The sequence below is a fragment of the Polypterus senegalus genome, chromosome 3, assembly GCF_016835505.1.
Source record: "Polypterus senegalus isolate Bchr_013 chromosome 3, ASM1683550v1, whole genome shotgun sequence".
In the NCBI taxonomy this organism is placed as follows: domain Eukaryota; kingdom Metazoa; phylum Chordata; class Cladistia; order Polypteriformes; family Polypteridae; genus Polypterus; species Polypterus senegalus.
In genome coordinates this window covers 203,290,472-203,304,601 of record NC_053156.1, presented here as the reverse complement: position 1 = coordinate 203,304,601, position 14,130 = coordinate 203,290,472, and positions in this window count along the sequence as shown.

The following is a 14,130-nucleotide window of genomic DNA, read 5'->3' as shown; positions in this document are numbered from 1 at the left end:
CTTTAACCCTCTATGAAACACTGCTAGAATCCAATTCCAACTCTCTAGAATGATTCTGATGTACTTTGTCATGCCTTTATCCCTTCTCAGCTGAACAACTAAAATTTCCCATCAGAAGTGTTTCTTTCTAAAATGTCAGCTGATATTACAATTGGTTCTTAACTGTTGCTACCAAGGTGTTGTCTCAGACCAAAAACATTTACATTTGTCCATATTTACTGGCAGCTACCACATTAAAAATTGTGTTTGTGACTTAAGCTCTTTGTGCCATGCTTCACAGTATTTGTCTATGCTGAGAACCCCACTTAAACCTGCTTGACTCCAAATATTCCTAAATAGTGTTGATCGAAGAAATTTGCCAAAGCATTTTTCAAAGTGAATATACTATGTTTGCTGGTAGCCTTGTTCAGCAAATGTTTTCCTGGAAATTTGCCATGTACCCTAACCCTAACCCTAACCCATGTGGCCAGCTTAGGCAAACATTTTTTCCCAGTGCCCCATGATCCATTTCAATACCATTCTGACATGATGAAATATTCTTCCTGGTCTCTAACTCCACTAGTCTGTTCCACTTGTAGTCATTTTAAACCCCAAGGCTGTTCAATTGCTGTATGTGTGTCATCAGTGATTTTAAAAAGATAAAAATGGATTCCGAAGTCACAAAGATGGAGAAACACTGCCAGGATTCCATTGTTCATAAATAAAAAAAAAAACAAAAACTCACAGTATTACAAATACTGCTACTGGATAAATAACACTGATCTATGTTCGGCAGTACCACATGGCTAATTATGCATGCAGATTAGCCATGAGCCCAGCAACAGACTCAAAACAAGTAATTAAGGACATGCGGTGAAATAATAAATACAAAAGATTTATTAATGTTTACAAGGCATTTGAAGAAAGTGCCAAGCATCTGTACAGGTACATGAGAAACAAAAAAGACGTTACCATTGTGTCCAGAGCTGAAATTTGAAACAACGGAATAAGCCAGTGCTTCCAGGCATAGCCACTTATTTCCAGTTTGTGGCTGTTTGCTGTATTTTGTTTGTGGCATTCGTTCCATCTGTGTCTTTTGTTGTTTGAGGGACGGTGGTTTGCATTACTGCATCTCAACTCAAATCATAATTTTGGCTGTAATAATTGGCCCAGAATAGTTAACATACTTTTCCCTACCCTTGGGGACACTTAGAAGATCATTACACCATTATAATCCACTCACTAGTTTGAATATTTTCATGATTTCAGCAAACCGAATTCAACTGGGTTTGTTTTCACTATTCCCAAAGCTTTTTTCACAATTCTGGGAAATGCTAATTCAGCCTCGTAGCTTTTATGGTATGAGATTCTGTCTTGCCATTAAAATGCAAAATGTATTTGGTCTCCATTAATCCTTGTCATTTCTAGTTTGTCTTCACTTTTTTAACTGTCTCTAGGACATTCTCCAATTAAATGTTGTAATGCATCCAGAGCTACATAATCAGGACTGTAAATGATTATATGTCACCAATCTAGAGGAATAGAAAAATTATGGGAGCAGCCAGCCAACACAACTTCTCTACAGACCACTACAGAACCGAAATGACCACACAAAAAAGGTGCATAAAAATCAAAAATATTGCATTAATAAGGCACAAAAACAAATACGTTTATCTATTGTAGCAGTAGAGGTTCTGATCCATCTCTTGAACCCTCAGGTACCACTTCAAACACCAAGTAAAAGTCCAAGACTCTTTTATTCTTTTATAATACAGTGCACCAAGCACCTTCCCCTCTACACTATTCATCTATACATATAAAGGAGAGTTGGGATCCAAGAGTGTGTGTTTGTGGAGGGATGGAGGTGGGGGAATCACGTGATCATCTCCCCTCCCATTCACCTCATTTCATTCACTTCATTTCGCTCCGAGCTGAGCTCCTTAGTGCTTAGTCCTTTCTCCTTTACTGATTTACTGTTTACTAGATGCAGTACTTACTGAATAGAATTTTTTCCTTTAGTGTTTCTGCTTAGTGTTTCTTAGTGTTTAGTAGATACTGTGTGCCAGTGTTCCCGGCGGTGTTGCAGTTTACTGTTACTTTCTACTTTGTTTATGTACTTTAGTGTTTAGTAGACTTTTACTTTATCTCATTTACTGTTGTTTTATACTGTTGTTCCCGGCGCTGTTGCCCTTTTTTACTTTATCTCATTTAGTGTTTGGTAGACTTTTACTTTATCTCATTTACTGTTGTTCCCGGCGGTGTTGCCGTTTGTCCCATTTCTATTTTTTATGTACCATGTTCACAAATTACTCATAGAGAAAATTTATATATTTTGGCTCCAGGAGGACAAACCAAAAATGTTGTATATAAAGAAGCTCTATAAGTCGCATGTAGATACATAATTATTCCAACTACAGCGACTGCAGCGAAGCGCATGTGGTCTGCTAGTACAATAATAAAGCACAATCAACAATCCTCCTCTCCTCCAGACACTTAGCTACCCTTCCTCCCAGCTCAGCTCAGTGTCTTGGCTTTCCCAGAGTCTTTATATAGCCCTTGACCCGGATGTGTTCCAGCCCCAAAGTCCACAAATCTTTATCCTTTCCGGGTCAGGGTAAATAGTCTGTATCTTCACCCCGGAAGCACGTTGTTTCTTCCTGTCACGGGATTATGACGCACTTCCAGGTTATAGGGCATATATGAGTTCACGAGCCTCCCTACAGCGACGCCTTGTGGTTTCCAAGGTATCCAGCAGGGCTGTGTATAAAAACTACAAAGTCCATGAGGCCCTGCTGGAACTTGGGAGAGCACCTCCTGGCGGCCTGGGGGTGAGGGCCGAAAACTCTTGCCGGACCTCCATCACACTATACAGGTATACAAATCCCCCTGTATTGCAAAGTGACTCCCTTATTTACTATAAAAATCTACCCCACACAAAATGAAAATAACAAACACAAAGCAGTCTGGCAACATCAAGCTGTTTAAAAATGGATAATTGGCCATAAAACGTGCAGGGAGAAAATACTGATATTATGAAAAGAAAATGATGATAATGTGGAAAGTGAATTAAAAGGGTGAATGAGAGCATTCTTTTGAAATGAATTGCCAAAAATCAACTAACCTGCCTTTAACATTGCCAGGCAAACTCCAAGATCTGCATATTGTACAGCTTTGGGTTCACATTCTGGTTATGATATAGTAGGTTGCATGACCGAGTTGCTTTTTCATGCTCTTTATTCACATGCGACAATCTTGTTGCATTCCTCCTCCTTCTCTTCCACTATTTTTTCAAAGGTGGCTTCTTGGCAAGATTTTATCTCTGCCATAGTTTGAATACTTTGAATTGGTGCATTTATGCCCTTCTTCCACTTTAATGCATTATGTGCTTGCATAAACACAATTATACTGTAGACAACATTAAAACTACAGAAAAAGAGAACAAGACAGATACATATGACGATTACAATGTATCCACGCTAGTAATGATGTATTATAGCCTGTTGCAGGTGGAGGTAGAGAGTGAAGGAGTGGATAAAGGCCCAGATTGTACTGAAAGTGGACTTCAAGAGATTGTAGGAAAGAGTGATATTTATTGCACCCATTCAGATGGACTCCCATAAACGTAGGAATGGAAAGATGAATTTTAATTTGCCCACCTAGGGTCAGTCATAATAAGGGAAGGAAGAGAAATTTGTTAATCAATTATTGGTCTTGTCTTCGGCAAAGCCAGTAATTGATCAAATAATTCAGTAAAGCTCCTACTTTATTTATCTTACCTTTCTCTGTTGTAGGAGGTTGGCCTCTAGACTTTAGACTTATAGTAACTGAATCACACTCATTTTATGGAACAGAATAACAGTTTATTGATAAACACAAGGAATATATAAATATGATAACTGAATATACATTGACATATATGACAGGACACAGACAGACAAAAATATAACATAGATAAATTGCTATTTAGAGCTCTTATTTATCATAGCACAGAGACAGTTTTACAATGCCAAGTCTATAAAGATGATGTCCGATGCTGTCTGGACTTTTTGCTTTATTGCTGCTCTGGGTTCAAATGGAAGATTCTTTTTGCATTGGTGTGTACTCTTTCGCTTTATTGCATAACTCCTTGCTTGTGGTGTGCAGTGATTTCCTCAGTTAGACCCTTTGCTGTTTTGTCTGCAGCTTCAGAGGAAAACACATTCCTCTTTCTGGCACAAGACTTTAGACCTTCTTGAAGTGATAGCTGCTTCACAGCCTTCACAAAAGCTCACTATTTAGATTAACAAACTGCATCTTAGCTCTCAGGCTGACAAAGAGAAGAGTTTCAGCTTCAGCTCCTCAAGGAAGAGCAATTCATAACTTTTTAGTTTAGTTTCAAAGAGCAGTCTTCAGAGGTTTACAATCATTTTATAGAGTTACAGCAGAGCTCCCATGTAAGTTCTCTTGGATTTCCCTTGAGAAAACCAGAGAGTGCCCAGAATTCCCGAGTTGGGATGAGTGTAACTAGTTTATTAAGAAAACTGGAGCCTTCAGTTACAAAAATCAGTGTCTCTTCATAGGCGAGTTCTTTTGTCTGTCAGTGTTCTCATTCATTGACTTATATCTCCTTTTCTTGCTTGAGTCCATTTCACATCTTCTGGCTCAAGAGGTGGTCTGAAGAGGAGCCTCTGGAAAGATGGTATCTCAACATCTGATGTACACCATTGTTATCAGATTAAGTCCAGGCAGATCCTGGTATAAGGTGGAGTCCAGTCACTTAGTTTGGAATGTAAGTGAGGAAAGTGCAGCTGGATGCCTGCATCCCTGTTAAATTATCTTTCTTAACAGTCCAGGTGTGCCACTGAAGCCTAGCTGAAATGACAATACCGACTTTGTCCTACAGGATGCTATTGAATTTGCAGTTGATATGAAATATTGTAGGTTTAAATGTTCTCTACTATACTTAATGCACTGTAATGTACTGTTCCTAAAAAATAAAATGTGTTCAGTTTGGCCTCTTTCTGTCCTCTCAGGTGTTCTCTTTTTCTCTCAGAATGTGAGAGAGGGAAGAGTAGGAAGTCTGTCCATAATTGCTACCAAACCATGTAACTACAGATTTAGACAGTCAGAGCTCTTTTTAAAGATGGACTGGTGAGCCGAGTCAAATTTTGTGTTACAGCTCTCTTCAGGGTCAGTGAAGTCTGAGATATAAAGAAAATAGGAAGGGCTGTTTCTAATTGAGACTCACCTCCTTCCCGTGTCCCATTTAATTTCTTTACTGTAAATGTGGCCCAATAGTCATTACTTGCATATATGTTACACTAAACTGCTCTGCTAGCTCTAAAAGATCCACCTATAATTTATCTATTTATTCTGTTATTTTTGTCATGTGCAAGTATTTAATTTTATATTTTACCTGTTTATTTTTTAAAACTTCTTTTTTCAGACAGTCATATTTCTTTAATCATCCAATGCTATTGTTCTTTTGATGGTGATGGTGAACTGAATAGTGCAAACTGTATCAAGACAAATGTTTAACATAAGCAGTTTAATTGGTTGACACTATACTGAAGAGCCTCCTAAAGAAGCGTTTTCATACAATGCATGTAACAATTTAATGTTGCTTAAGGCTTTTGCGGTTTGAGGCACACTGCCATATTTTAGGCTGTTTTAACCATCTGAAATTGCCCTGCCCAGGAGGACTATAATCTGAGGTGATTAATGGTGTAAACATACATTTCTAGTTTGACTCACTCTAATAAGAAATGTTTAGTTTGGATGAATTTTTGATAAAGCTTGATAAAGTTGACCCTATTCTGATCCAGACTACCCTGTGGAAGACAAAGAATTAGACATTGTTTGAGCCTTTCAGAAGTAATGGAAAGTAGATATTTGCTTGTTGTCTGTTGAAAAGGGTTTTGCTTTGTGGCAGGGATGTTTCTGGCAAGAATTTTGAGAGTAAATGACATTAAAACATGTTGTCTATGATGTTTCCTGTGAGAGGACGCAGAATCTGATTAGACTGCCGAGATATAAACACTTCATAATTTGAAACTAATAATAAAGCAAGAGATTTAACATTCCACAAAACTAATACGTAAAATAAAGACAGAAAGATAAAAAAAATCCTGGAAAAACACCATTGCCATTGAAATTACAAAGATTACATGAACATTTTTGCACTTCCCTCTTATTGGTATGAAAGTTATAAAGGCTACGTTGTGGAATGTACAATTTGTATTCATAGATGACGTAAAATATAATGAAATCAGAAGCGAAACTGATACAGAGTGGCGAAAAGTACAGAATTGTTCCACAATATAGTAACTGTCTTAAAACTGCCTTCAGGAACTGAAATTAAAATAAAGCAAAACCCCAAGAAAGGGTGAAATCTCAATAGGGTGGTTAAATGAAAGTGGTAATGTCGTGATTCAGTGTTTAATCAAACACATCAAATGTATTAGTGTATTTTTAAAACAAAAGCATAAAACTTCATGAATATCAGGAACTATTCTTTTTTCAAATAAAACAATTATTAAAAAGCCTAAAAATGAGTCAAACTTGTAATGTATAGTGAAACAGAGTGAATAAAATAGACAGAAATGTATAAAAAAAATGTTGGGGTCTCAGCCAGGATTCCTAAAAAATGCTAACTGTTGCAAAACTGGAAAGTGAATATCTTCCATAAATGGAAGTGTCTCAGGTAGTGACAGTTGTGCTTTTTTGAGCATCTGCCAGTAGAATGACGCTCGACCTCTTGTGTGGGATGCTATATAGCTCAGGGAACAGAAGGGAAGGAGTTTACCATAAGCATGAGTGACATTAGGTTTCCCAGGGCACATCTTCTTCTTGCCTGAGAACAGGAGCAGATATGTTAGTATGGCAGAAATGCAGCCCACTTTTCCAACTTTAATGTGTCCAAGGATACCGGTCCCCATGAGGCAGTCACTAAATTCACACATTTGACACAAGATTTTCATAAAAACACTCAAAGATCATCTCATCATTATTATCATACCAAAGGTACAGAATATAGCTTAATGCCATTTTTGGCAGGAGTTCTTAATCTTAGGGTAGTGTCTGCAGTCAGGTACAAAACTAACGGTGTGGGTCCTACTATGTTTATAGCAGTCAACAACTTTTTGTACACAGAGAAAGAAATCATTATTAATATTTTTGGGCTTAATTTCAGTTATCTTCTTTATTTAGATTGTGAGCTCTTAAATATTTTTGCTTGTGTGTTTTCATTATGAATTACATTTGGAATAAACAAATACAGTAGGAGAGAAATTGTTTGAAGGATTGTGAAATGATAATGCGTGCTGGTTCAGAAAAACAACAGGAAGAGGAGGAGAAACAAACCATCACATTAAATTTCATATTATTGAGAGGATCCATATTAGCAAGGGAAATAGTCAATGAATAACATCTTTTGTACAGCTTAGTAGCATGACAGGTAGCGTTTTCACTTCTCAGTATTTAGAGTTTAATGACGTTAGTAGAGAAACTTTATTCCACATTTTATAGCTTTTAGTCACAATCCAAAGACAATGATTTAAAATGGTCACAGCTTGCTTGCTGATTTGGTATCTGTCACTAATTGTGTGAGGCCTCTTTTGCATTATCTCTGAAGAACACAGAGCCCTAGTTCACTTATTCTCAGATTTATTGTATTTAGGTAATTTTTTTTATAATAGAACAGTACTTCTTAGTAGAGCTGGGCTCAGAATTGCCATTGTTTTTTACATAATTTCCTGGCAATGTATGCAATATCTCACTTCTTATGGAAACTATAATATAGATCATTTCACACATACCAGTGGTGCTTGATCTTAAAATGATCAAAATGATTCTTATTTAGAATACACAAGAGAAAAATGTAGTTTTTCTATTTAGTGGCTCACAGCCCCTAAGTATTGAATTGAAATTCTTGCCTGGGCTCTATATGTGTCTTTTTCTGAAAGCTCTGGTGTTCTCCCACAACCCAAGATATGTGTGAGTGAAGTTGATTGGTGCCTCTTGTTTATGAGCTATCTTTTATCTTGATTCTTATAGACCTCTTCTTCACATCAATCTTTATTTACTTGTCTCGATGAAGACCACAATGGAAACGCTCTGATTTGAACAGACTAGGGTACTCTATACTTGGGAAGACTAGCAGGAAAGTATGTCAAATTTGCATGGAATTCAATGGTCAACTAAGGGACCTAATCACTCCGGGATGCCCACTGTATTCAGCTGGATAGTATCTACTTTAGAAAGAAAATTATATTAAAGATAATGACATGTCAGTCTCTGTCTGAACTCTGATGTCTATTGATCCTTTATTGAAAAATGCATACTCGTAAAAAAAGAATGGATAGAACATAGACATTCTTCTTGATTTATCACAGCAGCTTGCTGTGAAGCTACATTTTTGAAGGTGTCCCTGTGAGTACTTAATCATTAATGATTATACAGTTAGTAAATTACTGTATGTTAACTGTGGAAGGAAAAAAGAAAAAAAAAAAAAAAGGCAACATGATTTAATTTATTATAGGGTTATATGCAGAGAATCACCCAGAATGACTTGCTTTTGTATTAAACACAGTGCAAATTTATACTTAATGAATGTTGGCAGATTATCACATGAATTTTTTGAGAAGGAACCAAAACATGGAAAGTGTATTTAGTCTTTGCCCATGAATTCTTCCTTAATTTTTCTGCTTTTTTGTGTCTGCAGAGTGAAACGTAACACATAAAAAATCTAGACTCTGAATCAAGAGTACCACCCTGATCATAAAATGTGGTTTGGAATTCGGAACTTCCAGGGACACCGTAATATGATATTATCATAACTTTTAAATCACAATACAACATTGTAATTTATTCATTTAATTTACACAAAGTTGCTGAAATCAGTCATCTGACTTAACTGGTCACCTACTTGTACTATATATAATATGAAAAGCCCTTGACCAAATTCATCTAACTTGTACCTTTTCTTAATTGTGCAAGTCAATTTTAAATACCTAAATGTACTGCTTAGAATATTCCGTTAATTAAACATCTCAATAAAAACATCCCGTGATGATCTGTATAATCTTCTTTTTTTTCTTCTGAGGACTTTTTAAAATCTGGTTTGCACTCCTTGCTGCATTGAAGACTAATTTATATTTCACAGGTAGGGGTTTTTGGCTGATCTGGACAAAAGTGAATAAAGCGGCCTCAGAGTATATGTGAACACTTGTGTGAGATGAATGATTTATCCTGAGATTTATCACAAAATTCTTTTTGCTCAGTTACATAAAACAGGTAAAAAGACATTTTTAGTGCAAAGTAGGTACTTCTCTACTTTCTATTGATTACATAGTTTGTGTTCATTAAGAAGTCTAAATTATTTTTTTTGTAAAGTGTAACTCAACTTTCCAGCAATCCTGTCAACTAGGTGGAAGAGAGACATGACAGCCTGCAACTCTAACAGAAAGAACAGAGAGTACCAAGCAGTAATGGCATTTTCTCCATTTGAAAATTAAAAGGTTATTATCTAACTAAAAACATTAACATTTTTACCCTTGGAATGATTTGTGAGAATGAGATGTCTATCTGAAAAACTACACAATGGTGCATAGAATACTGGTTCTTAACTGCGAACTCAGTAAAATTCCAGGGGGCATGAACAAGATGACTGAAAAGAATTATAAAATTATACAATTTCAACAAAATACTCAAATCATTAAAAATCAAATTACAGTTGGACTCTTTATTCAAAAAATGGCGTGCAATGACAATCAGATTTCTCAATAGACACTCTTTAACGTTTGTTTCATAGATTTATCTATGTATATTTGAGTTGGAATACATTTACACCTGCCAGTAAACTACAGTGTCCGCTCGCATTAATTTATGCAGCACAGCACACCTCAGCTACTAGACTGTAGCTAGAATGGAAACAAGCTTCACTCGATAACTCAAAAAGAAAAAGTGAAATGAAAGTGACATTCCACAGTGCTATAAAAAAATTTTGCATTTCAGAATGTTGGCTCCAGCAGACCCCCGTGACCCTGTATTCGGATTCAGCAGGTTTGAAAATGGATGGATGGATGGATTTCAGAATAATGCCAAAGACATGACAGCCCCTCAATGGATTTGGCAAATTGATGTTAGACTTGCCACTGCTGCCACTCTGCTCACTTTTGAAAACTGCACAGGTCGTCCCGCAGCTTACCTGACTGATACCAAACCTCTACACAATTCTTTTTTTGTAATTAGTTGTAAAAAAAAAGAGACTGCTGCGATTAATACTGTGTTTTGAAAATTACTTTAGATATTTTAATTTTCAGCTGCTATAAAAATAAAATACATTATTATTATTACAAATATGTTATCATTATTTTCATAATTTAAAAAGTAATACTTAAGCCAAATGAGCAGCTTTTGTTATTACAAATGTCTGCAGTGACAAAAAACTGTATTTTGTTTACCACTAGTTATTATTTGTCTTATAGTTAATTTTATGTTATGATTATGAAATTTAAGCACTAGTAAAAGTAATTTTTATTTAATAACAGCACATCAACCAATTTGAAAATGGCTTCTTAATTTTGTATTATGCTCTAACAGTGTAATAGCATAGAAGCAAATGTGCTTTAATAAATAAATACAAATTTAAACACAAGCATCTTTGTTAAAACTGCAGCAAATGTACCAGTGGATTAATTTTCAATTAATGTTCATAGTTAATTAATGTTTATTATCAGGGGCAGACCAATTTTGTTACTTTGGATGCAATGCACTGCTAGGAATGTGAGTGAGACATGACGTCATGATGGCCGCTCTATAAATGATGACCATGCATGGGAAACTACTTGATGCAACAATTCAATATCCCCAAATACACAAATGGGTAAACATTAGAATGACTGAGGTAAATAAGCAGAGGTTTGATATTGCCTCGTTTGAAATTCCAGACCTAAACTACATTGTAATTTTGTGGCAGACCCTGAAAAAGGCAATCCATGGGTAAACTTAAAGAAATGACTGAGCTGATGCAGTTATGTAACTGTTGTGAGTCTCAGATCCCAAACTACAGGAAAGTCTGCTAGTATTTTTGCAGCTAGGAAATTTCTTTTTAACATAAGGCACTTGTTTGTATAGCTATGTTTCTTGAATAATGAGAATGTCATTAATTTCTGGTATTAGTTCACTACCGGTCAATTTTAGTTAATAACAAATGGACAAAAATATGCAACAATTCAGAAAATCAGAGAGGAGGTAAATGCTTTTTCACAGCATGGTTTCAGTAATTTACAGTTTGGTGGAGGCTTGATGTTCTTGGCACAACTGATTGGCAATATGAAGTGGTGTCTTCTAAGCGATTCCAGCATGTCATTGGCAAAATATTGTTATCTGTTTTGAGAAACTGGCTTTAATATGCAGTTGCAGACCTGAAAAAAGAAAAAAAAGAAACTTCTACTGTGCACAGAAACCCATTTGTCCTCAGTCGGTTCATCACCCACCACCTCTCTTAAGTTAAATCAAAAACCAATGAAAAATAGTAACTGTACCCAGGAAAAAAATGTTGCTAAATACTACTCATAACATTTAATTTGTGTGCTTCATTTTAATCTATGATCATTTGGATGCATGTAGCTTTTAAGTGAACAAACTTTGTGCCCAGAGCTCATGCACGTAAGCTGGGATTTAATCATAGATCATAAGGAAGATACAGAACGAATAACACATAGGTTGTAAAAGTTTAAAATGCATGCATATCGGTTTAAGAATTCTGGAAAGATAAATTTAATAGTATTAGGAGTTTTATTATTTTTCCTAGGTATTTTATACATTTTAGCTCAGAAAAACTAGCCAGTGTGTATATGCTTGTAAGAAGATTTGAAATAGGGGCTTGCAACTAATGTAAGTCAACAAGTTTCTCGTAGCTAACTGACTGCCAGCCTCATTGACAACTAACCAGACCAGGTATTTATCATCTGTCCCATTTCTGCTGATGCAAAATCTTACATAAAAGGTATCCTGTGAAGGAAATGATTTTAAAATAACTGTCAGATTTGCAGTCTACTGTCCCTCTACTCTCAGGGATCATATCTTGCTTAAGGAAACAAACACTGCAACAACTAAAGCTATAGTCATCTGACACAAACCTTTAGGTGGGGCCCAGATTTAAAACTTTCAGGTTGTATGTTTCTCATATCTAACATTTACGTATGCCTGTTTTTCTGCAAATCAAAACTAAGTATTTGTGAACATAAATGAAGTTGTAGTGTAGTTTACAGACATTTACTGGTAGCAATGATTGATTAGTGGATTTATAACGAGTCGTGTATTTCAAGGATAGTGACTTGAGTGCTGAATGCCATATCTGTGACTTAGCAAGAGAAGGCTTTCAATCAAGCCCTTGGCTTCTGTTGCACTATTTGTGCAGTCCTTCCTAAGGTCGCCATCTTGGAATGGAGTATCACATCCTTGAACCCTGGCAGGAATGTGGCTTGTGAGAGGAGGGACTTCTTGTTTCTGCTATAGTATTCCCCTCTGAGAGAATAGAGTGCTATTGAATATGTTGGTTTAAGAATTCAGTGATGAATGAATGTGCATTTGCTGTTCAAGGCTAATAATTTAGGTATTTCTAGTATTATGTTGTTCACCGATATAAAAAATTCTTAGAGGTTAAAGTGCATTTTGTGAACACGTTTTCAGTAACAGTGATATCAATGAAAGTTTATTTTATAGCACCTTTAAGGTTTAATATCTAATATTAATTTATATACTAAATACAAAATGAGACTATAATGTATATGAATGCAGAGTCAAATTGATTGTATGTGTATTTAATTAAAAGGATCTGGTGAGATTAGATCCTGTAAAATGGTGATTTCGAAACCAATTCTTTTTGCCACTAAGGAACACTATACATACAGATTTTGTGTCCATAAAAGCCTTTGAACATATGTTAAGCATTAAGAAAGCTGCAGGATCACATCTGATGAAAACACATTTACAGAAGCCTAACAGAGTGTAGGGCTTTAATTCTGTTTGTTTAGCATCTGTCTGTGTGACAGAGTAGATGCCTAGGATTTGTTTTTCAAAGGACATCCAAGATTGCATAATTGTTCAGGGCATAAATACGTATTCTGAAGAATGGAAAAGAGAGAAAGAGATGTGTTGCTCATGCCTGAACATGTAGTGAAGGTACTTTGACAGCAGCAAGGAGTCAGCTGATCACAAAACCATTTTTCTCCTTTACCTGATACAGCATGCCTCCCACCGCCCGGCTGATCACTATGCCAACCAGCAAACAACATCTAACCAACCCTGCTGCTTCACTTCATGTGTATTTGTTATGCAGCTGCTACTACTGCAGCCATTAAAAAGTTCATCCATTGTAAATGATTGGTTTCCATGCATTGCACTAAAGAATCAGCACCAAAAAACAAGTGTTTCCATACTGAAAAGGTTTTGTTATAATTATTTTTTACTAGATTCCTCTTGTAAACAATTCCATTCAACTCTGTTTTTGTTTGTGCCAGAATAAATGCAGAAGCATGATACACTATACAATATATTGATATGTTAGAGCGGGTGTGAGATTATCTCCATACACCAGATATTAAAGTGAAGTGTTTGTTTATCTTAGATTATAAAACACACAAAGAAAGGTCACCAAAAATATAACTGAAATCCCAATAATGCTCCTCTAGTACTTTCTAATCAGTCAATAATCTTTGTCTGTCCTGTTGGGTGTCTCATTTGTCTGGTCATCCCTCCATGTCCAAAGAGCCATCTCAACTGCTTTCTCTCTGTCTCTCTGTTTCTTTTGAGCTCCCTCTCATTGTCAAACAATGCTTGCTTCTCCTCCTCTCACCACTCTTCCAACTCTTCTCTTAACTGGTTTGTTGTGGCTTCAATTCTCATTTTAAAGTTCTTTCTGGCTCGTCAGAATCCTGTCTGGAGTCAGGGATTGTTGTTCTTTAGTTGCAGAGATGCCATACTAGAGTACACTCATACCTGGGCTCACTAAACCTTTGGACCCTCACTAGTTCTTAAAGAGCTGGTGTCATTGCAGTCTTAGCTGGAAACCAATCATCATCTGGCAGACCAGCCTCCTATGGACCCCCTCAAAGACTAGAATTCCCTTACTCACCTACAAAGAGGCTATCCCCACCTAAGTCTTAC